The sequence below is a fragment of the Triturus cristatus genome, chromosome 3_2 (assembly GCF_964204655.1).
Source record: "Triturus cristatus chromosome 3_2, aTriCri1.1, whole genome shotgun sequence".
NCBI lineage: Eukaryota > Metazoa > Chordata > Amphibia > Caudata > Salamandridae > Triturus > Triturus cristatus.
The window spans coordinates 75,579,159-75,604,186 of record NC_140584.1 but is presented as its reverse complement, the minus strand read 5'-3'; the positions used below and the strand labels follow the sequence as shown (position 1 = coordinate 75,604,186).

The 25,028-nt window shown below is 46.6% G+C and overlaps 2 pseudogenes; both read left to right on the top strand.

Moving 5' to 3' along the window:
* Positions 1 to 18,891: 18,891 nt before the first annotated feature.
* On the top strand, positions 18,892 to 19,579 carry LOC146856828 (18S ribosomal RNA; annotated as a pseudogene; the record flags this gene model as incomplete).
* A 1,000-nt stretch (positions 19,580 to 20,579) lies between these two features.
* LOC146856827 (5.8S ribosomal RNA) lies at positions 20,580 to 20,732 on the top strand (annotated as a pseudogene).
* Positions 20,733 to 25,028: the final 4,296 nt, after the last annotated feature.

The following is a 25,028-nucleotide window of genomic DNA, read 5'->3' as shown; positions in this document are numbered from 1 at the left end:
TTTTAATAAATTTTTTTTTTCTTTTCATAAATTTCCTAATTCATTGCTAGGTGGGCATTTCTCATTCTAAATATTGTTAAGCGGGTATGTATGAGGTATAAACAGAAGTACAAAGGGAACAGAGAATTGGATCATACAGATAGCAGGAGAGAGTAATTACTATTATCAGAAACAGAATTATTAGCTTTCTAGTCCTAAGCAAATCCTAGAATCATCCAGTAAAAACATTTTCACGGCTCCTATGCATTTCAGTTACCATCAATTTCAACTTCAAAAACATTTTCGCTAGACTTTTCCAGTGTTTCTTTTATGAGGGCTAGAGTATCTATCATTATACCCAATACACACATTAAAGCAGTCAGACATATTATTTACAAAAATGATCCTGGATCCAGAGGACCAGGAGAACTACACAGAACCATGAGAATTAGGACGAAGAGCTGCAAAGGGTTGCTCGTCCTCAAAAATGGGACGATCAATGGGGTACATTTTCAACAAAAAGAAAAAGAAGTCCTTGGGAAATTAAAGCCGCTGTACAACCAACCAGAGGGGAGTCTTCTCCCTGTGTCCGTTTGAGCCTCACAGGCAGGCTCTTGTTGTTCCCACGGTGGAGCTGCACAACTCGCAACTCAGGAATCATGGCCCAGTTTCAAGGGAAAAGTTTCTTCTTTCAGGATAGGGCAATCACCCACCAGGGCAAATGCGCTCAGCGATCCTGTCCAGTGTCTCAGGCAGTGCATCAGTTTTCTTCATTTCAATCTAACAGGCACCAGAGACACAGCACCTGTACCCTGAACTCAAGTCCTTCCCTAACTCCTGTATTGCTCTGCTGGCATACTGCTCTTTCGTTGGGGCCATGGATTGCATTCAGTGTGCCCAGGTATCTCCTTTACAGCCACTTTGGGACCAGGATTCAGAGGCCTGATGCTAGGATCTCTGATGCAACCCTTGTTTCAAAGGGGGTTACCTCAAGCAAAAACCTTCTTCCCTTCCTGGTCGGTCTGTGACTCTCAGCTGGGCATCAAAAGCTTGATCCACGATTTCTCCTTTCTGATTTGTGACCCCGTCTTTCGCCCAAGATAGTAGCAGGGGTACGCTCATCACAATGCTTCCGGCCTTCTACCTTCACTGAGGTCCTGGTTGCCAGTAATGCCTGTGCTGGTTACCTTCCCTTTGACTTCAAGCTGGACTGGTGCTGACTCCTCAAGCTGGATCTGATGTCCGCGCCCCTCTGGCAATGGTTGTAAAGCAGCAAATATCTATTGGTGGACAGAACAAAAGGTCTTTAGACAAGGCACAGAAATAATCTATCAACAGAGAGGATAGTCTCAGAATACTTCCTAGTCCAGGGACGCCCCATATATTAACAAGGCACCCTGGAACCACTTTCATATATGGGAGAGTAAATAAAACAACAGTCTGGACCTATTGGCAAGTATAAAAAGAACTCTTTAGTGAACTGATAAGAGTAATACGTCACCCAATGCCAAGCAGTCAAGGAAGTCCGTGTTCATTTCTAAAGACCCTCAAGAAAAAGGAAATGTTACACACGTTTACTCCTAAACATTGCATCATTTGTACAGGACTGCAGACACTTCTAAAATGATGTTTCTTAATTAAAGCACCTACATTGTATACTCAGGACCATGCTCTTATGTTATAGGAGCAACAGGAAAATCTAAAACTGCTAATTTAACAAGGATTCCTATTACATACAGAACTAAAAACTTCAACATAATGGGTACATGTTCTCCAGCAGAACATCTTGTGACTAACAGACTCCTGTAAAACAATATTTTCCTCAAAAATGTTTGCTAAGGTTCACATGGGCATCTTCTCTGCATTCTATTTTTCACAATCCAAACTATGCAACATCAGCTCTAGCAAGGACTGTCAGTTTATTTACACAGACTAGCTAATAAAAACTAGCAATGCCCTTGCAAAAACTGTATGTAGCATGAGAATAACAAACAATAGTGGTGTTGTCACCTGAGAATTTTCAAACAAAAACTACCCACAGCTAGTTCCCCTTAAAGATCAAATAAGGAAGCAGCAATCTAGACTACTCATCCTCTCATAATTCCATCAGAGAGGATGGGTAGTAACATAGCAAAATATATTTATTCGTTTTATTAATGCTAATAATGTTGAAAACAGTATTACTGAATAGCCAATTAAATGTCTCATGGTTATTTCACAGACATTTTAGACAGGCTCGAAAAAAATTAAGAAAAAGAGAGAGAACACATAAATTTGCCTACCCTTAATTTGTAGAGGAGCTAGCCTCCACTCCCCAGTTTTGACAGTAAGAAACCTGTACCAGGTTTCATTCTGTCAACACTATCAACCCCAATTTGTAGCAACTGGGCATAAACAAACTCTGAGGAGCGAAATAGCACAGTTCAGCTAGCCAAAGAACATATTCCTTTAGCAAATGTACTAGTGCAACATGAGGCCGCATGAATTCAAACTGAATCCCATTACTTCCTGAATTCAACCCTAAAAACATTTATACTATATATATATATGGCAGAGCCATTGTCTTTTAAAGAGAGGTCACATATACTATGTTCATGGAGTGCACACAAAAACTTGCTTTTACCAAAAAAAAAAAAAGGTAAGCAAAAACCTCTTTCTTCCCCTGCCATTTCGTCTTTCAAATGTCGAAATGTCAAAGCAACGTTGTGCTGAGCCCTACAGGCTTCTAAATGTAGGACTTTGACCTATAACCTATGCAGTTGTCCCAGCATGCATGCAAGGTTTTCATGCGGTGCTTCCAAGTCAAAGTGACCCTAAAGACCGAAGACAGAGCAGCAAAACCCACTCTGTGTGCCTACCAGCAATTTCAGAGGTAAGCTTAATAACTTCTGCCAATTTTTGTACATTGATATGTATAAGCAGTGTGCCAAGCGTTTGTCTAGCAGTATAGATGGTCTATGCTTACATATGTGCATTTACTGGGGCGTAAGGCAGTTTAAAAACTGATCTGACCAGAGAAAACTCATTTAAATAGTGAATTTTTACCCAATTTCGACTTTGATTTTCAGGGCACTTAAAAATTAACATCCTACAATGTTTTTGCATAATAGTCATCCCCAGAATGTCCTCTACATATCCCAGAGATGTGGCATCAAAAATGTATAATGTATACCCTTATAAAAATGAGTTTTGTACGCCTGGGTAAAGTGACATTTTCACATGTAATTGACCCCCTATTGCTGTATAGCACGGCTTAAATGCAATTTGGATGCTAGGAGGTCACAGTATCATTATTAGGCATTATAAATAGTAAAAAACGAATTTGTTTTTGCACCTATTTGAAATAACATTTTTTTTTATATAATCAAAATATAATTTTTTTTGTTAATAAATCTAATCATTTTGATGAGTCTACATATGAAAAGCGAGCTACATCCCTTGCCTATTACATTGAAACACATTAATTCTTAGCCCTAAGCACAGAAGCTTAGCTTGAAACATCTTAAGTCTGCGCCACTTTTAAATGAAGGACAGTCATTATTATTTAACATCAAAACCCACTCTTATCCTTATTTAAAAAGGCATTAACAAAAGAAATCCCTACTGTCAATCTGTCCTCTGTTTATCAAAAAATAATGAAACTACATTTCTAACTGTTAAAACAGCAGTCTGAAATGCCGCATTTTACAATGTGTTTGACTGTAGCTGTTCTCTGCGGCCGGAGTCCGCAGAGAACAGAAATAGTCTTGCTGACACAGCTGTTTGACACGTAAAGGCGTCGAAATTCACACACCTTGCAAGTCAACCTTTCAAGCCAACACAAATCTGTGGTGCTGTATAATGTGAATGCCTTTTAATACCCTATACAAAAGATAAATGCTGTGACATTTTGTATCTGAATTTAGTCTATTGTAAAACACACAATTTCGTTTTTCTCTTTACACAGGTCATCTTAATTTTAACTTTCTAAAGGTAAAACTCTTATCCGATAATCCATGTTATTTTTGCGCCACAATTTCCACTGAGAAAATTAATTCTCAATTGGAAAATCGTTTTTATATAGGCATATAGCCCTTAAAATTTCAAGCAAGAGCATCATTTTACTTTTTGTGTAGGATAAATGCAACAGTTTTTAAAACAAATAAAAACAGTTTTCTATGGAAAGTCTAACTGGTCTTTGCACAAAATAGGGCCGAGGAAGGCTCCTTGGGTTTCGTTCCTCAGCTGCCCTGTCTCATCAGAGAAGCTAAAAATAGCCCCTCAGCGCAGAACCGGGCCACAGCGATTGCTCCTAGCCCCCACCTTTCTCCAAGGCTGTCCTGCTGCAAGCATTACACATTTTCATGTCAGTGAAGCTTTCTAAGCAGTGATTTCACCTCCTGGTTCACTCCCCTATTTTTAGCCCCCACCTTACAAGCTGCAAGGCCAAAATCTGCCTTGCACAGCCCTGAAGCTGTCAAAGACAAAAAGCCCTCCTAATTTTATGTAAACTGCAATAATTTGCCCTATGGTAAAATTAATTTTGATATACAATTTCCTTTCAGGGGTCATAATTTTATTTTCTAGTCTCAGATTAGCAGGTTCAGCTTAAATTAGAACCTACAACCCTGTGGACCCAGCACATTGGCTCACTGAACCACCAAGAACACAAAGCTGCATAGGAACAATTTGCAAATTCGAAATACCCACAATTTTCTCAAGCTAAACGGTTAACCGGTCCCTAATTACTCTTCATTAATACTTTTGTACATTAAGGGTGTCATCAAATCACAGGGGTTGCTCTTTCTCTAGCTACACCCCTCTCAATTTCCTTTTGCGACTTATTGATGGTGATGAGACCAAATTAAATTTACTCCTTAACAATTTTACTTCTCAGAATTCTTTCACATATTCACAGTCATTCAATCACACGCTTTTTCCAGTGCTAGCAACATCCAAAACACAATTTACCACACCATAACATGTAAACACACATTTAACCCACAGATCAACACTTAAGACAGAAACAAAAGACAGCCCACAGACTGTACTTAAACCAAACCATTTGTAAATACTAGTTGCAAGTCATATTCACCAGATTTGGCTGGCAGAACACCAAAAAAAAAACGCTCTGCATCTCATCACTTATGAATGTTACTAAGTGCACAGACCAGGATCCTTTTATGTACATATTTAGTTCCTCGGGGTACTAGTCACCACTTACAAGTATTTTTATTCCATAATGCGCTGTACATTATAGAAGAAAGACCATACTTAATATACATATCCCTATTAGGCGTCCCCTCCGGGGGGGGGCCAGTTGTGCTTCATCAAGTCTCATTTCGGTACCATTCCAAAAGCAACACATCTGTTGAAGTGTGCTAAAGACAGATATGCCAAAAATAGTGCAGAATATGCAATATTATAATCAAAGTAGCACTTAAGGTACCTTTAGTACGATGTGCCGTTCAAATCAATTCAGTTAGAGAAAATTCTCCTCATTACCTGCCTATGTGAATTGCAAGTCACATATGTCAAAACAAACCAAGTTGGCCAACACAAAATATACCATACTCAAAGCCACAGTAAGCGTTACTAAACTACCTTACCAATCACAGGCATCAAAACCAACAGCAAGCGCCGCAGACACTTACCAATCACTTGGTGTCCAGATTCATCCTGCCAAGTTCTAAAATCGACCAAATGGTCACTGCACGGTGAATCAACAGAAGAGATCTCAGTCGAGGACCGGTGCCACCTGGATGGTCAGATCAGAAAGAAAGGAAAAGTCGCCGTGGATGCCAAGACTCTGGTCTTATCGGGCAGTGATCACGTCCAGAGCGAGATTCCAATCCTTCATCGCGACCAATCCTTTGGGCATCCGAGTCACCGATGAGCCCCAAGTTGAGGCGCCAATTGTAGAAAATAGGCCTCAGCTAGGCCTACCAGTGCAAGGGGTTCGCCCTTCTCTGCACAAAGTCCTCAGACTATTAGAAAGAAGTTGGCACAGAAACTGAAATAGAAAATACATAGTTTATTAAACCTCAGGAGGTGGAACCACATTCACCCAGCACCCTGTGGTGCTGAATGAAGGTAGCACCCAGAGTAGAAGAACCATGGGTCTTTTATACCCACACAGGGGCTCAGGAAAAGGGCGGTGCAGGCATACATGAGAAGAGTTACATACATAGATGGTCATACAGAAATGCACTGTCAATAGCAAGGGAGGAGCTAGCCGTTGCTGACTCTGGTAGAAACAACCTGATAGTTACAGACTAAAAACAGATGCATGGACAGTTAGATATTCCTGCGCATGTGCAGGGCAGCAGAGTCTAAGTATAGCCAGTCCTTTAAACAGAGCACAAGGGAAGACAAAATGGCTGCCAGAAATACAAAATGGATTCCACAAAATGTACAGGATAGCCTGTAAATACCAGATGGATTCTGCTAACGCTAATTTAATCGCAGCCAATTTTCGACAAGGAGACCTGGTGAGATGTCTGATAGATGTCTTTATAATGTTTAAGAAACACCTCGCCTAGTAGTGGCGTCGTTTTTACGCGAGTTTTAGTTACTTTGTCTTGAATGCATTCGGCTCTATTTCGGACTTGCTTTTCCTTTGCTTGCCAGGCTAGCAATCTTCCCGAGGCCACACTTCTTCCAATGGCAGGGCTTTGTGTTCCTTCCTGAGAGTTGTCCTCACCCTCCTCCCCTCCCGCCCCACCATAGGAGGGCAGAATGCTGTATTGTGGCCAGCTACCGTAAATGGTCACTGGAAAACTTTGGCTAACAAAGTGGCTACTAACTAAACTTTTGCAAAATGTTGGGGCCTCGTCAGGTCCCACAACCCAGGATGCAATGTACAGGATTGCTTGTGATATATTTACTAAACTTGCCATTTGTGCAAAAGGTACATTACATTTGGCTTGAGCATCAAGTCAAGTAAAATGCAATTAATCTTTTGATACTCTGAGTTATCATATGTAGTAGCCCCGCTCAGAAGTTAGCACTGCTGAGTGGGCAGCTAGTATTCTGTACACACCAATGGGGCTATGAGCATTTCTACAGTGAAATCTTGTTTTTTACTGTAGGGACTTGTGGAACACATGCCCTACTTTTTCATATATATAGCACCATGCCTTAGGGCTCGTTAGCCCTGACCCAGGTGTGACATATATATTAAAAAAGAAGAATAGGGCTTTGCCATTATTTTAAATACCAAAATCGAGTTAGCAGTTGAAAACTGCTCTGCCATCCAGCATTGGCAGGCCGGGAGTCATACTTTTCTTTGTCTCACTCGTGGTGTCATAATAAGTGCGGCAGTCCATGAGAGACACTTTAACGTAGTAGCCCTGGGTACATGAGAGTGTAAGTAAGGTAACTTAGGCCAATTGTGGATAAACAAATCAGACATATATCTTTTGACGGTCGGAGAACAGGCACTGAGGTCTGTTAGTAGACCTCAGGGAACATTCAGAGGCAAAACATCAGTAGCATCAGTACAAGAACTTAGAGGTGAGCTTGCAAAAAGAGCCATTTCCTTACAATCAGATCCCAATATACCTATTTACTAATGAGAATGCCAGTATTCTCATATTAAAAGTATTGCACCAGTGCTGAGAAAAGACAATACTCTCCCTTCCAAATGAAAGAAGTGCAGGTACTTATCAGCCATGCCCATATTTCTAGGTCTATGCAAAACTATCTGCTCCAGTCCACATTCTGGAACATGTAGGCATATTTTATCATATTACATTAGCAGTATGATAAGTCCCACAATGCAAAGAAAAACCCTGGCTGAAGCATCTTCTTATGCATGCACAGGCGAAACCTGGCGGCTATGACTCAGTACCTTATGGTACCTGCACACTATAACACTGTTTTATTAATTGCTTTGTGAATAAGAGTCTCTTAGTATTATTCATGAAAGCCTTTATTCTCCTATTGTACGAAGGGCACCAAGGCCAGATTTCTTGGGGACCGTGCTCCCGGATGTCCAGTTTGATACAATCAAGGGGAGAATTACAAAAAAAGGCACGCAACGCAGCGCAGCCCCCTGCAAGGCTGCGCTGTGTAGCGCTGTGTTCCCTTGCACTAGCGCTGATTTCAGCTGCCGTGCGTCATGCACACATCGTAGTGCCATAGCACCAGGGTGTGTGCTTTAGTGTAGCATAGGTTTTGTACAGAAAGGGTACACTTCCTGTACAAACTACTATGCAAGGCACAATGCAAAGCTTTTCCCACTTTGCATACGTGTTGCACAGTGCAGCATGCATGCAAAGTCGGAAAAGGAAGGAGAAATGAAAGCATTTCTCCTTCCTTGCACCTAGTTGAAAAGGGCGCCGTTTTCTCACGCTAAACCTAATCTACTGCTTTTAGTAAATCGGGTTTAGCATGAGAAACCTTGGGTGGTTGCATGGGAGCGCCCATGCACCAACCCCATGGCGCAAAGTATTGCGAAGCAGCGAAATGCGCTTTTATGCGTTACTTTTACGTTATTTCCAGCGCTAAACAAGTTTAGCGCTCAAATGTTCATTAGGAAAAAAAGATTTTGCTCCGATTTGTGTCACTTTTGTGACGCAAACACGGCGCAAAATCTTATTAAATCTACCCCTTGATTTCGCATCCCTGGTTGCTTTGCTGTGCCTCCATGGGTTGCAACTCACTCTGAGGCAACATGGTTATACCCTGGCTTGTGGTTTAACAGTGCCTCCATGAGTTGTGCTTCTTTGCCTTTGGGTGGCCTGGCATGTATGTACTTGATTGCTTAATAGTGCCCTCAGGAGGTGAATCTCTCTCTCGCTTCTGGGTGTATCCCGTTTAACAGTTCAATCGTAGATTCCATCGATTCAAACTCTATTCACCCTATGACGGTCTCAAGGTAAGAAAAATACATCTAAACGTGCTCCTACAATGATCCTGTCCAGAATAATATAATCATATTAAGAAAATGTTCAGAAAATAGGACATGCACTGTACTCACAAAACCATTATGTAGACTTGTACAAACACTACATGAACAAAGCGACATGCACAGATGTGAAGAAAGCCAGAATGAAGCACAACCGAGACATTGTCGCCTCAAACCAGCCTCTTACTCGTATCTCATTACTTTTCTGTGCAAGGAATACTATCATGGAGAAAAGTTACTGTTCATAAAGCGGATGTCGTTTCGCAAAAATTACATGTATTTCACAAAAAATAGTAAATTTTGGACACCCCTAAACAAGACTATGTAGATCCTCAAAAGAGTAGAAAAGTAACCAAATAAGCAATAAACAAATATTGGAAAGAATACAGGAAAATGCCACACCGTGCACTACTTAACTCTAATTATTCATTTACTGTCACTCATATATTAACCTATTCTGCGCCAAGGACGTAATGCTTACGTCTTCTACCACAGTTGCCGTGTCTGTGTGCCGAGGACATAACTGGTACATCCTCTGTACACATACAGGCAATCCCTCCGCTGTTTGCAGCAGAGGGACTTCTTTTTTCCTTTTTCAGCCTCAGGAGCAGTGGTAAAAGAGCTACCCCTTCCACCTGAGGCATTTTTTCTTTTAGATCGTCGGCCATGGCACGCTGACGTCATTATATTGAAAGTGAAATGTGAAAGTGAAAAGGCTCTGTTTTTTTGTGGAAAAATGCGCTGCATCCATGTTGAGTTTTGGATCCATGTCCTGTCGCACGCACTAGGTCTACCCTCACAAGTGTGGTACCATTTGTATGGGGAAACTAACTTGGGGGGAGGGGGTGGAGGGTGGAAGGAAGTTTGTAGCTCCCTGCAGATTCCAGAACTTTCCTTGACAGAAAGGTCAGGAATATGTGTTTTATAGTCAAAGTTTGAGGATTGCAAGGGAGTCTGGGTAATAAAACATGGTGAGAGCCACGCAAGTCAGCCCACCCTGGATAGCCTTAGGTTGGCTTGGCTTCCCTAGGTGCTGGTTGAGCTAGGGACCAAAATCTAGGGGAACAAAAATGGTAGAGCAGTTGTTAAGACCAATTGTCCTGGCCCAGGGATGCTTCCCGTGCGTTGCCGGGTCAAAGGAGCTCCGACCGGGCCCCACCAGGCCCCGGGGCAGGTGTTTCGACCCCGGGCTCCATTCTCCTGCCTGCTGCACCACCAAGGGCCCAGGACGGGGGTCCATCACGCCCGGGGAGACTCCCCTTGCTTGGCTGGATCCAAGAGCTCTGACCGGGGCCATGGCGGACCCTGGGGTCGGTGGCTCCTGTCTTGAGCTCCGTCCTGTGGCACACCGCATGGCCAAGCCACTGGGACGGGGTCCCGTGTGCCAGGGGAGGCCTCCCTCGTGCGGTTGGGGTCCAGAAGTCCTGACCGGGCCCGGGGCCCCGCCTAGCCCTGATGCGGGCACGCCTGCCCTGGGCTCTGTCCCCCATCCTGCCATACCGCCAAGGGCCCGGGAGGGGGGTCCATCGGACCCGGGGAGGCTTTCCCTGGTCAGTCGGGTTGAGAAGCTCCTACAGGGGCGCTGGTGGGCCCTGGTTGGCTCAGAGGTTGGTCTCCCCGGTACTGGGCTCCGTCCTCCAGCCGGACGCCTGGCCAAGTACCTTGGATGGGCCAGGATATCCGACCAGGTCCTGGTGGGTCATTGGGTGGGGGCTCGCATCCTGGGCCCCGTCCTGAGGCCAGCTGTGTGGCAAAGCACCCTGGACAGGGTCCTGCGAGCCTGGGGAGGCCTCGCCGGCACGGCTGGGTCCAGGACCTCTGAACGGGGCTTGGCTAGGCCCCAGGGTAGGTGCTCCCACCCTGGTGTCCATCCTTCATTTTACTGCACCACCAAGGACCTGGGAAGGGGGTCCATCGTGCCCAGGGAGGCTTCCTCTGTTTGCTTGGGTTCAAAAGCTATGACTGGGCCCCGGTGGGCCCTTGATGGGGGGGTTCCCATCCTGGGCCCTGTCCTCAGGCTCCAACTGGGTCCGAGTTAAAGGTCCATCAGTGGCCCCACTTACAACACGTGCCTGAGGCCCAGCCAGGGCTCCGAGCACCTAGGCCACAGATTCCCCCCCCCTCCATGGACAAGCGGAAGTCCTTTCGTTACAGAACAGCACAAACAGATGGCTGTCCCTCAGCCATCTGGTTGTGTGCAATGCTTTCCAATGGTGCATCCAGATGATCCGGCTGCCCTGAAAATCCCGATAAGGGCCCATTTGATTCTTTGAACCCAGCCAGGGCTCCAGGAGGGTGTGTGATTGGACCTTTGGTCCCCTCTGTCACTCGCTGCGCACGGATTACAAGAATGGAGGTAGCCTTCCCCCGGATTACTAGGGACAGGGTACTCCCGACCCCCTTGCGGTCCAGCGGTTGTCAGTAAAGTGGCGCCAAGGCCCGGGACGGCCTGCCCGGTCTCCCATGTGACTCGGTCCGCACCTGCTTCCCAGCCCTGTCCAAGTCTGCCTTCCCTGAGAGCAGGCATAGACATGAAGCCGACATCCCAGGTGCCCTGGAAGTCCTGATGGGGGCTCCTCTGCTTCCTCAAGCCCGGCAGGGCTCTAGGAGGTTGGGTGTGTTCATGCTGGCTGTTCCCTCTGTCACTCAGTTCACACAGATTACAAAAAAAGGGTGGTAGCATTCCTCTTGATTATTAGGGACCTGGTACACCTGACCCTCTTGCGGTCCAGCGGTCATCAGCCGGGTGCTGCCAGTGCAAGTTCCCCCACAGGCCTAGGTCTTTGCCTGGCTCGCAGCCCTGCCCAGTGAGCCTTTCCTCCGAGCCTGCCTTCCCCGAGGCAGGGACACAAAGTCAACATTCCAGTGCAGAGTGGTCTAGCCAGCGCAGTATACTCTGATTGATTGGGCATGTTTGTTCTGTTTAGGTATGGACTGTTTGGCAAGCCTCAGCTGTTGTTTCAAGCAAAGAGCTTCCATTCTGCCAAGGACCATCCTACTCGAGGTCCTACCATTTCCAGAGGCCCTACCCAGCAGAGCAATGGTCGAGCGGGCTTGGCAGTTTGTGTCCCCCCCCAGTGGTCTGATACCAAAGGATGGAGAAGCCCAGGGGATGCACGGAACCACCAAAGGTAAGTAGCTAGGGACCCCTAGGCGCCCATGTGCAGAGTGGTGGATACACCAATTCAAACATCCATAGGATAACACAGGGTAAGTCGTGGTTGGTATTTTCTTGTTTCAGGACCCTTCCCACCAATTGGAGGTTGGAGAGCCACCCCACTCATAGATACCCATGGAACCAGAATACCTACACCAGGGAGCCCGGGTGCAGAGGTGCCAAGTGGTGTCGGAACCGCCCAAAGGAGCCAATGGAGGATTTTGGAAGTCAAGTGGCTACAGTGACCTGTGGACCAGGACGGTGGAACTCAAACATGGATTCTGGATGAGAAATACCTGAAAGCAGAGGGGACAGAGTCCAAACCATCCGGAGGTGGCCAGTATGACCCGGAACACAATCCCACCACTTGTAGGAGGTACTTGCTGTAGCACAACTTTGTTGATGAAGAAGCTGTTGAGCCCAGGTGACAATACAGGAGGCTAGGAGCCGTCCACAAGTTTCCTTATGACAGATGAAGGATGCCAGAGGGTCAGTGGTCAACAGCACCACCAACAAGCCATGGCAACTGCAACAGTTGGGTCAAAGGAAAATATGCTTTGTTGCAGACCAGCAAGGTATGTGGGACTAACCCAGGAAGGATAAGTCAGGGCCGGCCTTCAGCATGCAGGATAGCCTGCAAGAATCATTGGAGCCCCCTAGAGGGCCTTCTGGAGGCAGGCACAGTGAGTTGCAGTTAATCCTCAGCAGCACACAGAAGATGGAGGCACATGTTGCAGAGGATGCATGTCGTCCTTGAAGCTGTGTGATGCTTGAGGCTGGGGTTTCGTGGAGCTCGAAGATCTATAGTGAGGAGAGTCAACAAGCCTTGGCGACGGTAAACAGATTAGGTGCACAGGGATGTGGTTCAAGTCGGCTGGAGAGGGATTATAGTCTCCCAAGTTGCAGGGGAGACTGGTCAGGCCTCTGGCGAGCCAACAAATCACCACCTGTGTTGTAGAGTCAGGGGGTGTCCGTGGGACAGCAGGATCAGCAGACTGGTCATCATCATTAAAGTGCTTGCGGATGCAGGAAAGTGACTCCTTCACTCCAAGGGAAACTCCTTCTTGCTTGGAAGCATGCAGAGTCCTTGCTGACTTGGAAGATGCACAGTCACATTTTTGCAGAAATTTGGTAGAGTGTGGAGACATAGTTGTAGCAGGAGTCTTCCCACCAAGAGCAGTCTTGTCTTTGGTCCTGGTTCAATCCAGCAGCAGAGTTCCAGTGCCCAACAGCAGAAGTGTCTTCAGACAGGTCTTGACAAATCTCGACAAATTCCAGGATGAATCTAAGGACCCACCTTCAGGGGAGCCCTTAAGTAAACCTACAAGGGAAAGGACATCTAATGCGGTGATCCACCTATCAGAGGAGGTCAGGGACGCAATTCAGCTGGCCTTGCCAGTCAGATGCTCCCAGGGGCCAAGATTCAAGATGGCAGATGCAAGTGGCCATCTGGAGAAGCTCTCGGCACCTTCCTAGGGAGGAGCTGGGCAGGGGGATGGACACTCCCCTGTCCTTTGTGTAGTTTTGTGCCAGAGTTTGAGCCAAGGGCTCTTCAACTGGGCAAAACTGGTCAATGCAGTCTGGTGGCGCTTGGAAACCCCCCCACCCTACTTAATTCTAAAGGAAAGGTGGTCATACCTATCTTTTGCAGGAAATCCTTTGTTCAGCTTCCCCTGCCTGAGTTAGGCTCATGAGCAAGGGGACAGAACAGTTTCTGGTGTCGGCAGTAGCTCGGGCTAGCAGGCAGACACTGTAAGGCTACACAGGTAGGTATTGGGTTGTCCTCGAAGAAGCCCCCCAGTACATTGTATAATGCAACTAACATTTGAATCAATGTCGTTGCATGATTAACACATGTTTGATACCAAAACATGAAACAATCAACAGAGGAGTGTATTAAAGTAATAGCAAAGGGGAAGAGCAAACTTGCAGATGATCACAGTAAATTATCACTGTTTGAAAAAACCCATTTGGTTTTTTAAAAAAGCCCTCACTCACCAACCTGGTTGGTGACATGCTTCATCATTGGGCCCCACCAGGAGTGGCCGAGTGCCACCCTAGGGTGCTGCAACGCCAGATTACTGCGGAGCTGGTAAAAAAAGGTGTAAAGTGAGAAGTGAATTTAGTGAAATTTAAAAATGTCCAAATTGTTTCAAAAAGAACATTAATGATTTTGCCAATCGGACATGGGTAAAAAAAATTGTTGTGTGGGATAAAGAACTAGAATTAAAAGTTCATGTATTATCCCTGAAAGTGCGGTCAACATGTTTCTGCCTACATGAATGTTAATCAGGCTTTCATCAGGACCAGAGGTGTAAATATGAGAACCCGGCGGTATGGGCGCGCTAAGGCCCACCCTGGACAAGGGTTTGCAAGTGTTAAAAATATCAAAAAACACTCAGAGTAGATTCCGCCATGTGTAGAGAGGAACCGAGTTTATTCTAAAAAAGAGTATAGTTGTGACAAACGGAGACGTACAACATAAAGAAACACAAAAGACAAACAAATATGCGTCAGTATGCTTCCAAAGATGTCACAATTTAGAAACATGCAAACGTGCTCTTCAAGGTGCACTTATGGTAGCAGTAACCAGGTATCAGGTGTTGCTATCCGTGGACTCGTGCAACTAAAAAGGACTGCCAGCGGTGACCTTACGAGAGAATAAAACGACAAACGATCCCTCTCTAATTCATAGGAGATCGAGATGCCCAAGTAACGTTATATATTAACAAGTGAACTAGGCCAACACGTAAGTGACCAAATGTCAAAATGCTACTGGGCAAAACATAAATGCAAAACGAAACGTAATGTTCTTACAAGAGGTGCAAAGGTTCTAAGCACCATGGGTCATGTGAGGGGGGTGGTGGTGAAATGGCACACCCAATGCAAGAAAAGGAAACAGAAAAATAACAAAAACAAAAGGGAGTAAATGCCGAGATTCATAGTGGCAAACATATATACTTAGCTGCTGATCGGAGAATGACTCACGCCTGCAACGCCAGGCACCCGTTATGGACCTACATACACCCTCATCTAAGCGGACCCCGACGATAGAGGATCGGTGGTCCGATGACGAAATATAACGCCACGAAAGGATGAGGGCACGGTCACATGAGACATCACGTAGCGTCCTGGTTGCACAGGCCAGTACTCAGGCTGGGCCAATCAACAAGAGGAGTCTGAAGATTTGTCAGAATGACGTTTAAAGAGCTGGGTCAATAGCGGCTTGATGCAGTAGCTGAGAGCCACCTAACTGGTTGCTATGGGGAAGTACCCGAACGGGCAGGAACAGGTACACCTCCCAATTGACAAGTAAACACAAAGATTGTACGTGCATACCATGAAATTGCATCTCATTTATTTTGAAATGCCAAAGTAATCGCTGCAACGATTCCGTTAGAACGTATGCAGGGGAAGAAAAGGAAAGAGAGCAGGCCATATAAAGAGGTGGTATACAGACTAGATGGTCAGTAATATAGTATTAAATTAAATTAAAGAAACCACGTAGCCACAATATAGAGCTCAGAACAGTGTGGCAATTATTGCGCAAAAATATGACTGAGACAAGCCTGGGTAAGAACACAAATAGTTAGGTAGGATGTTTAAGACAGCAAGAAACAAGGGGGTTTGTGAGCAAAGATTAATACTTAGTCAGTCACCATACGGATACAGGCAGTGGCAACGGTGGGTTGGTCACCTATAAAATGGTGGCCCATGGGATATTATCATTCAGTCCGTTGCGATATGTCCCAAGGCGGTACACCCATCTCTGCTCTTTTTCATAGAGAATTTTCTGGGTGTTTTTGCAAGCGGAGACCTGTTCAATTACTGTCCATCTCATATCATTGATCACCACACCTGATATTACTTCGGTGTTCGCATATGATTCTACTAATGTGGTGTATTTGATATCTTGCCCCTGTGATCTACGACACGTAGGGATGACCACTCGCAAAGTCAAACTACGCATATGCGGACACCGAAGTAATATCAGGTGTGGTCGGGCCACCGCCAAATTGAGTGAACGCTTTTTACAAGCCAATCACACGACCAATGATATGAGATGAAAAAGAGCAGAGATGGGTGTACGGCATTGGGACATATCGCAACAGACTGAATGATAATATCCCATGGGCCAACATTTTATAGGTGACCAACCCACCGTTGCCACTGCCTGTATCAGTATGGTGACTGACTAAGTATTAATCTTTGCTCCCAAACCCCCTTGTTTCTTGCTGTCTTAAACATCCTACCTAACTATTTGTGTTCTTACCCAGGCTTGTCTCAGTCATATTTTTGCCCAATAATTGCCACACTGTTCTGAGCTCTATATTGTGGCTACTTGGTTTCTTTAATTTAATTTAATACTATATTACTGACCATCTAGTCTGTTTACCACCTCTTTATATGGCCTGCTCTCTTTCCTTTTCTCTCCCTGCATACGTTCTAACCAAATCGTTGCAGCGATTACTTTGCCATTTCAAAATAAATGAGATGCAATTTCAGTGTTCTAATCTGTGTTCTCTGCTATGCACGTACAATCTTTGTGTTTACTTGTCAATTGGGAGGTGTACCTGTTCCTGCCCATTCGGGTACTTCCCCATAGCAACCAGTTAGGCGGCTCTCAGCTACTGCGTCAAGCCGCTATTCACCCAGCTCTTTAAACGTCATTCTGACGAATCTTCAGACTCCTCTTGTTGATTGGCCCAGCCTGACTACTGGCCTGTGCAACCAGGACGCTACGTGATGTCTCACGTGACCGTGCCCTCATCCTTACGTGGCGTTATATTTCGTCATCGGACCGCCGATTCTCTATCGTCGGGGTCCGCTTAGATGAGGGTTTACGTAGGTCCACAACGGGTGCCTGGCGTTGCAGGCGTGAGTCATTCTCCGATCAGCAGCTAAGTATTTATCTTTGCCACTATGAATCTCGGCATTTACTCCCTTTTGTTTTTGTTATTTTTCTGTTTCCTTTTCTTGCATAGGGTGTGCCATTTCGCCACCACCCCCTTACGTGACCCATGTTGCTTAGAACCTTTGCACCTCTTATAAGAACATTATGTTTCATTTTGCATTTATGTTTTGCCCAGTAGCACTTTGACATTTGGTCACTAAGGTCTTGGCCTAGTTCACTTGTTAATATATAACGTTACTTGGGCATCTCGATCTCCTATGAATTAGAGAGGGATCGTTTGTTGTTTTATTCTCTCGTAAGGACACCGCTGGCAGTCCTTTTTAGTTGCACGAGTCCACGGATAGCAACACCTGATACCTGGTTACTGCTACCATAAGTGCACCTTGAAGAGCACGTTTGCATGTTTCTAAATTGTGACATCTTTGGAAGCATACTGACGCATATTTGTTTGTCTTTTGTGTTTCTTTATGCTGTACGTCTCCGTTTGTCATAACTATACTCTTTTTTAGAATAAACTCGGTTCCTCTCTACACATGACGGAATCTACTCTGAGTGTTGTTTGATATTTTTAACACTTGCAAACCCTTGGTCAGGGTGGGCCTTAGCGCGCCCATACCGCCGGGTTCTCACATTTACACCTCTGGTCCTGATGAAAGCCTGATTAACATTCATGTAGGCAGAAACATGTTGACCGCACTTTCAGGGATAATACATGAACTTTTAATTCTAGTTCTTTATCCCACACAACAAATTTTTTTACCCACGTCTGATTGGCAAAATCAATAAAGTTCTTTTTGACACAATTTGGACATTTTTAAATTTCACTAAATTCACTTCTCACTTTACGCCTTTTTTTACCAGCTCAGCAGTAATCTGGTGTCGCAGCACACTAGGGTGGCACTCGGCCACTCCTGGTGGGGCCCAATGATGAAGCATGTCACCAACCAGGTTGGTGAGTGAGGGCTTTTAAAAAAACCAAATGGGTTTTTTCAAACAGTCATAATTTACTGCGATTATCTGCAAGTTTGCTCTTCCCCTTTGCTATTACTTTAATACACTCCTCTGTTGATTGTTTGATTTATTTTGAGGGGAGTAGGAGTGTTCCTTCATTGTTCTCTTCCTCTCCTGTTGATTCCCGTGATACCAAAACATGACCAGTTTCGGGGTAGCCATTATGTACCTGGACATCTTTACTTGCTAGTGTCCTCAACATACCTTAAAATGGCTGCCCACACTTACAAAGACCAGAGAATGGTGTCCCCGGTTTGTAGGGGTGTCCCTGCTCATGCAGGGGTACCCTCACACTTAGAACCATGCACCTTGCCCTTGGGCTTTAGCGCCTACCTTAGGGGTGACTTATAGATTTAAAGTGCAGGGACCAGGATATAAGGAAGGCCTTATATCTATGTGAAAGGTGCATGCACTATTTCACGCAGACGGCGATAGCAGCTCTGCAGACACAATTTTCATGGGCTCCCATGGGTGGCACAATACATGCTGCAGCCCATTGGAGACCCCTTGGGTACCTATGCTCTAGATAACTCAGTACTATATACTAGGGACTTACAGTAGTATACTAGTATGCCAATTGTGGGGTGTGCAAAGTACTTACCAGCAAATTTAGAGGAGAGGGCACTGCCACTTAGGTCCTGGTTAGCAGGATCCCAGTGAACTACAGGCAAAACACACTGAAGCCAGGCAAAAAGTCGTGGTATCTATGCCAGAAAGAGGGCTAGGGGAGATTCGTATTTTGCCACTAGAGGTGAAATTCTCGGACTGACCAAAGCGAAAGTATTTGCCGAGAATGTTTTCATTAATAAAGAATGGAGGTTCAAAGATGATCAAATACCGTTGTAGTGCCGACCATAAACGATGCTGACTGGTGATCCGGCGGTGTTATTACCATGACCCGCTGAGCAGCTTCTGGGAAACCAAAGTCTTTGGGTTCCGGGGGGAGTAAGATTACAAAGCTGAAACTAAAAGGAATTGAGGGAAGGGCACCACCAGGAGTGGAGCTTGCGGATTAATGTGACTCAACATATGAAACCTCACCCGGCCCAGACACAGAAAGAATTGACAAATTGAAAGCTCTTTCTCAATTCTGTGGGTAGAGGTGCATGGCCGTTCTTAGTTGGTGGAACGATTTCTCTGGTTAATTCAGATAATAAACAAGACTCCTCCATGCTAACTAGTAATGCGACACCCAGCGGTCAACATCCATCTTCTTAGAGGGACAAGTGGCGTTCAGCCACACTAGATCGAGTATTAACAGGTCTGTGATGCACTTAGATGTCCAGGGCAGCACGCATGCTACACTGAATGGATCAGCGTGTGTCTACCCTCGCCACCAGGTGGGGCAACCCGCTGAACCCCGTTCATGATAGGGATTGGGGATTGCAATTATTTCCCAAGAACAAAGAATTCCCAGTAAATGTGTACCATAAGCTCATGTTGATTAAGTCCCTGCCCTTTGTACACACCGCCCTTCACTACTACCAATTGAATGGTTTAGTGAGGTCTTCGGATAAGCTCCACTGTGGTCGGCTAAGGCCCTGGTGAAGCGCTGAGGAAACAATCAAACAACTATCTAGAGTAAATAAAAGCTGTAACAAGGTTTCCGTTGGTGAACGTGCGGAAGGATCATTAACGGTGGAACGACCCGAGTGACTCACAGCGCAAGTCCGAAACACTCTGCCACCTCCCAGACAGAACACACCATAGACTCAGGGCCTGGCCCTCACGTGGCCAGGCTGGAAGAGCGGGCGGCCACCGGGTTGCTTGGGTGACTACCGGGTGCAGGAAAGGCTCTTCCACCTTGGAAGGACCCGAACGACAGATGTGTGAGGGACAGGGGATGGCCCTGGCCGCTCCAGGAGGGGCACAATGGTAGGCCCTCCTGAGATGGACACCACTCTCACCCAGCATGACCCCATGGGGGTAAACCAAATGGCAGTGCCTCCCTGGGCTGGGAGTGCCTCTGAAGGTCCATCCACCCGGGCCCTCCATTGCCTTATCCTAGCCAGACATAGGGCAACTGGCGAGTGGTCCTACTCGGACAGCAAGGCACCCTGGAAGAGAAGAAGTCGAGGCTGCTAGGGGACCCCAGCTCCTCTCAACGGGAGGTGTGTTGGATGGTGAGCCACCTAGCTTTTCCCTTCCAATGCCTCTGATCAGGGCAGCGGGCGGGCTACCCACCAACCCACTGGCATGGCTCAGGGTCTCTACCCAAGTGGGGGACTCTCGATGTTGCAGGGGTTGAGTCTGGTGGCAGATGGCTAGCGTGCTGGTGAAGCGACCCTCCCTCGTTGCCAGGTACCTGGTTTATGACCAGTCCCATGTGGCTGGGCTGAGGGTTTAGATTCATGCAGTCTCTCCCGGTCTTCTGGGAGGGACCAGCAGTGGCAGGGCTGCCTGCTTCTGTCGTTCTGAGAGCCCCCCTCACCTGTGGGGGGGACTGGGGGCTCCTGGGCCGAGCACCCGGAAATGTTCTTCAAGTCGCCGAGGCAGACTCCCAGAGGAGAAGCCTTGATGGGCGCTGGGCCTTCTTGTCATGCGGGCGGTGGACGGAAGGAAGGCGCTGCCTTCCTTTTGCCTCCCGTGCACCTGCAGGTGGGCAAACATTGCAAATATGTACCTGTGACTCCTGGTGGTGGATCACTCGACTTGCGTGCCGATGAAGAAGGCAGCCAAGTGCAAGAATTAGTGTGAATTGCAGGACATATTGATCACTGACAATTTAAACGCACCTTGAGGCCACGGAATACTCTGGTACTACGTCTGTCTGAAGGTCGCTCGATCCTTAACCCCTTCGATGCTCATGACGGAGCGGTTCCGTCATGAGCATCGGTTGAGCTGTGCTCATGACGGAACCGCTCCGTCATGAGCACAGCCCCTGGGGGAAGCGCTGGCGCTCCCCCCCTGGGGCATCGATCGTGCCCCCACAGATGGGGATGGCAGCGGAAGAGTTTCCGCTGCCACCCCCGAGCCCCCCCCACGCTTCCTGATGACGTCAGCGCGCACAGCGCGCGCACAGCGCGCGCTGGCGTCATCAGGAAGCGATGGACGCGCTGGAATTCATTTCTTCCAGCGCGTCCAACGGGGAGGGTAAGTGTTTTGCTGCGGTGTGGCGGGGGGGGCGGAATTCCAGGTCCTTGAGGCATCGGGGGAGAGGAAAGAGTATTTCCTCTCCCCTGATGTCTCAATGCTGTGCATTCCTGTCCCACGATCGCGCACAGCGTCGCGATCGTGGGACAGGAATGCCCCCACTAGACCCCAGGGATGTTGTTTTTGGCCATTTGGGAAGCGACCCCTTGGGCAAGGGTCGCTTCCCTGGGGGACAATTTTTGGACAGACTTTTCTGCCCCCCCTGGGGCAGATCGGTCCACTTTCGGTCCGTTTCTGCCCCCAGGGGGGGCAGAAAAGCCCACTAGACACCAGGGAATTTTGTAATATCGTTATGGGAAGCGACCCCTTGGGAAAGGGTCGCTTCCCTGGGGGAGAATTTGTGCACAGACTTTTCTGCCCCCCCTGGGGGCAGATCGGTCCACTTTCGGTCCGTTTCTGCCCCCAGGGGGGGGCAGAAAAGCCCACTAGACACCAGGGAATTTCGATATATTGATATGGGAAGCGACCCCTTGGGCAAGGGTCGCTTCCCTGGGGGAGAATTTGGGAGAATTTGTGCACAGACTTTTCTGCCCCCCCTGGGGGCAGATCGGTCCACTTCTGGTCCGTTTCTGCCCCCAGGGGGGGCAAAAAAGCCCACTAGACACCAGGGAATTTCCCAATTTTGTTATGGGAAGCGACCCCTTGGGCAAGGGTCGCTTCCCTGGGGGAGAATTTGTGCACAGACTTTTCTGCCCCCCCTGGGGGCAGATCGGTCCACTTCTGGTCCGTTTCTGCCCCCAGGGGGGGCAGAAAAGCCCACTAGACACCAGGGAATTTCGTTATAGTGATATGGGAAGCGACCCCTTGGGCAAGGGTCGCTTCCCTTGGGGAATAATTTTTGCACAGACTTTTCTGCCCCCCCTGGGGGCAGATCGGTCCACTTTTGCTCTGTGTCTGGCCCCAGGGGGAGGGGGTTGCAGAAAAGCCCACTAGACACCAGGGAATTAGTGTAAATAAAAATGGAAGTGACCCCTTTGGCAAGTGTCGCTTCCAGGGGGCAATTTTTATAATATGTATTTGGCCCACCCGCCCCTGGACAGAGTAGCCTTTTTTTTTCCTGCTGTTTTCTGCCCCACCTGGAACATAACGATTGACCATTTGGGTAGTAACATAGAATGTTGTTATGTTTATTGTTTTTTTTTTGTGAATTGCAATAGTAATGTTTTTTTTTTTTACTTTTTTGTTCTAGGTAAAGGCTTTTGCTCTTTTCAGTTTGCCGTGTTTCTGGTGGTTCTGCTGTTTGTGTAGTTTGGTAAGAGACTCTTTTTTGTACAATGTAAATGTGTTTGATTTCTCTGCATGAATTTTTTTTGCAAATGGTGTAATAATAGCAGTATGTTTGTTTTTTGAGTGTCAAAAACTTTTTGCATTGGTGCTCGATGTGTATTTTGTTGTCTTGTGAGTAATTTTTTTTTTTTTCTTCTTTCTAGTTTGATATCGTTGGTTTTTGCTGTGTCACTGCAGAGTTGGTTTCTGGTGAGTGCAGCTGTCTCTTGTAATTGGATTGTATAGTTTTTGAGTACATTGATCTTTGTGATAAAGGTACACATTTCTTTACTTACTCGGTTTGCACATTGTTGGTTGTTGTTGACTTGTTTGTGCAGTCTTCTATCTTAGTAAGTATAATGGCTAGCCGCAGGATGACTGCCCAGCAGGTTGTTGGTTTGCTGTTTGAGTCTTCCTCTGATATTGGTTCAGAGACTGACTCTGCATCTGAGGGAGAGGAGGCAGGGGACGATTCTGGCAGTGAGTTGTCTCTCCGTATGGAGTCATCGGATGATGAAGATACTCTTAGTGCGGATGAAGTGCCTGTGTTAGAGGCGGAGACTGATGTGCCGATAGTGCGGCAAGAGGCATCTGGGCTGCAGCCTGGGGCTGCAAGCCTTCCCGTTGGTGTAGTGCGGCAAGAGGCATCTGGGTTGCAGGCTGGGGCTGCATGGCTTCCCGTTGGTGTAGTGCGGCAAGAGGCTTCTGGGCTGCAGGCTGGGGCTGCAAGGCTTCCCTTTGAAAGTGATGACCTCTGGGTTGCCCCTGGCATGGTGCAGCCGGCATTGCCAGAGTTTACTGGTGTTCCAGGGTCTAGAGTGAATACTGAAAACTTTTTGCCGGTCAATTTTTTCAGTTGTTTATGGACGATGTGTTTTTTGCAGAGATTGTTGAGCAGACTAATTTGTATGCCGAACAGTTTTTGAGGGACAGCTGTGCCAGTCTTAAGCCACACTCTAGAGCTACCCGGTGGACTCCTACAAATGTTGAAGAGATGAAGAAGTTCTTGGGTTTAACTTTTTTGATGGGCTTGCTAAGGAAGCCATCAATGTCTTCATATTGGTCTAGCAGTCCCTTGATGGCAACGTCTATTTTTCCGGCAGTCATGACTCGTGACAGGTATTTGCTTCTGCTTCGGATGATGCATTTTGTTGATAATGGTTTAGCGTTGCCACGAGATCACCCTGACTGTGACCGTCTTTTTAAGATTAGGCCTGTCCTTGATCACTTTGTTGATCGATTTTCTGAGATTTATGCCCCTGGGAAAGAAATTGCAGTGGATGAGTCTTTGGTGTTGTTCAAGGGCCGCTTGGTTTTTAGGCAATACATTCCTAGTAAGAGGGCACGCTATGGAATAAAGCTGTATATGCTGTGTGACAGTAGGACTGGATATGTCTCTAATTTCAGGGTGTACACCGGTAAGGAATCTAGGTTTAACCTCCCTGGTTGTCCGTCCACTTTTGGAGTGACTGAGAAAATTGTTTGGGAACTTGGAAGAGGATTTTTTAACAAAGGCCACCATTTATATGTAGATAACTTCTACACTGGTGTGCGGTTGTTCAGGGAATTGGCCAAAGTGGACACTCTTGCTTGTGGCACAATCCGCTCTAACCGTAAAGGTTTCCCGAAAGAACTTGTTTGTCAAAAGCTTGTGCGGGGACAGTGCAGTGTGTTGCGTTGCCAGGAGCTTCTTGCTGTGAAGTTTACAGACAGGAGAGATGTCTACATGCTGACTACCATCCATGATGAAAGCACTGCACCTGTGACTGTTTGGGGTCAGGTCGCTGAAGCGCGCAAACCTGTGTGCATTTTAGACTATAATAGGCACATGGGTGGTGTTGACAGAGTAGATCAGAGGTTGGAACCTTACACTGCTCTTCGTAAGGCTTACATTTGGTACAAGAAGTTGGCTATCCCTTTTTTCCACTTGGCAATGTTTAATGCTTTTGTTGTGTTCCAGGATTCTTGCCCTGAGTCAAAGATGACTTTTGCTAAGTTTCAGGAGTCTGTAATAGGCAGCCTTGTTGTAGTGGAACAGGCAAGTGTTCCTAGAGTTGGACTGGTGGAGGATGTTGCTAGATTGAAAGAACGCCACTTTCCAGATCACATTCCTCCCACACCCGCAAAAGATTTTCCCAGTAGGAGATGTAGAGTCTGTTGGCGAAAAGGTTTGCGGAAGGAGAGTCGAATGTACTGCCCCGACTGTCCTTCTCATCCTGCACTGTGTCTCTCTGCTTGTTTTAGAGCGTACCACACATGAAAGAATTTTTGGGAGGATTCTTGAGTGGTAAAGTGAACTGCCTGGTCTGTATTCTTTGGATAATTTGATTCTGTTTCAAGGTTGGTGTTAGTGCAATGTATTTAGTTGCTGATTTTCTGTTAGAAGATTTGTATCTATTTGCAATTTGTTTGTGTTTTTATTTTTTTCTAAAAAAATCCTAAATGTGTTGGCGGTGTGTGTAGGCTTGTGCTTGGCTGTTGGTGTGTGTGGACTGGCACTTGGTTGGTGGTGTGCGCGGAATGGTGCTTGGCTGGCGGTGTGCATGGACTGGCGGTGTGCGTGGATTGGTGTGTGGCTGGTGGTGTGCGTGGACTGGAGCTTGGCTGGCAGTGTGCGTGGAATGGTGCTTGGCTGACGGTGTGCGTGGACTGGTACT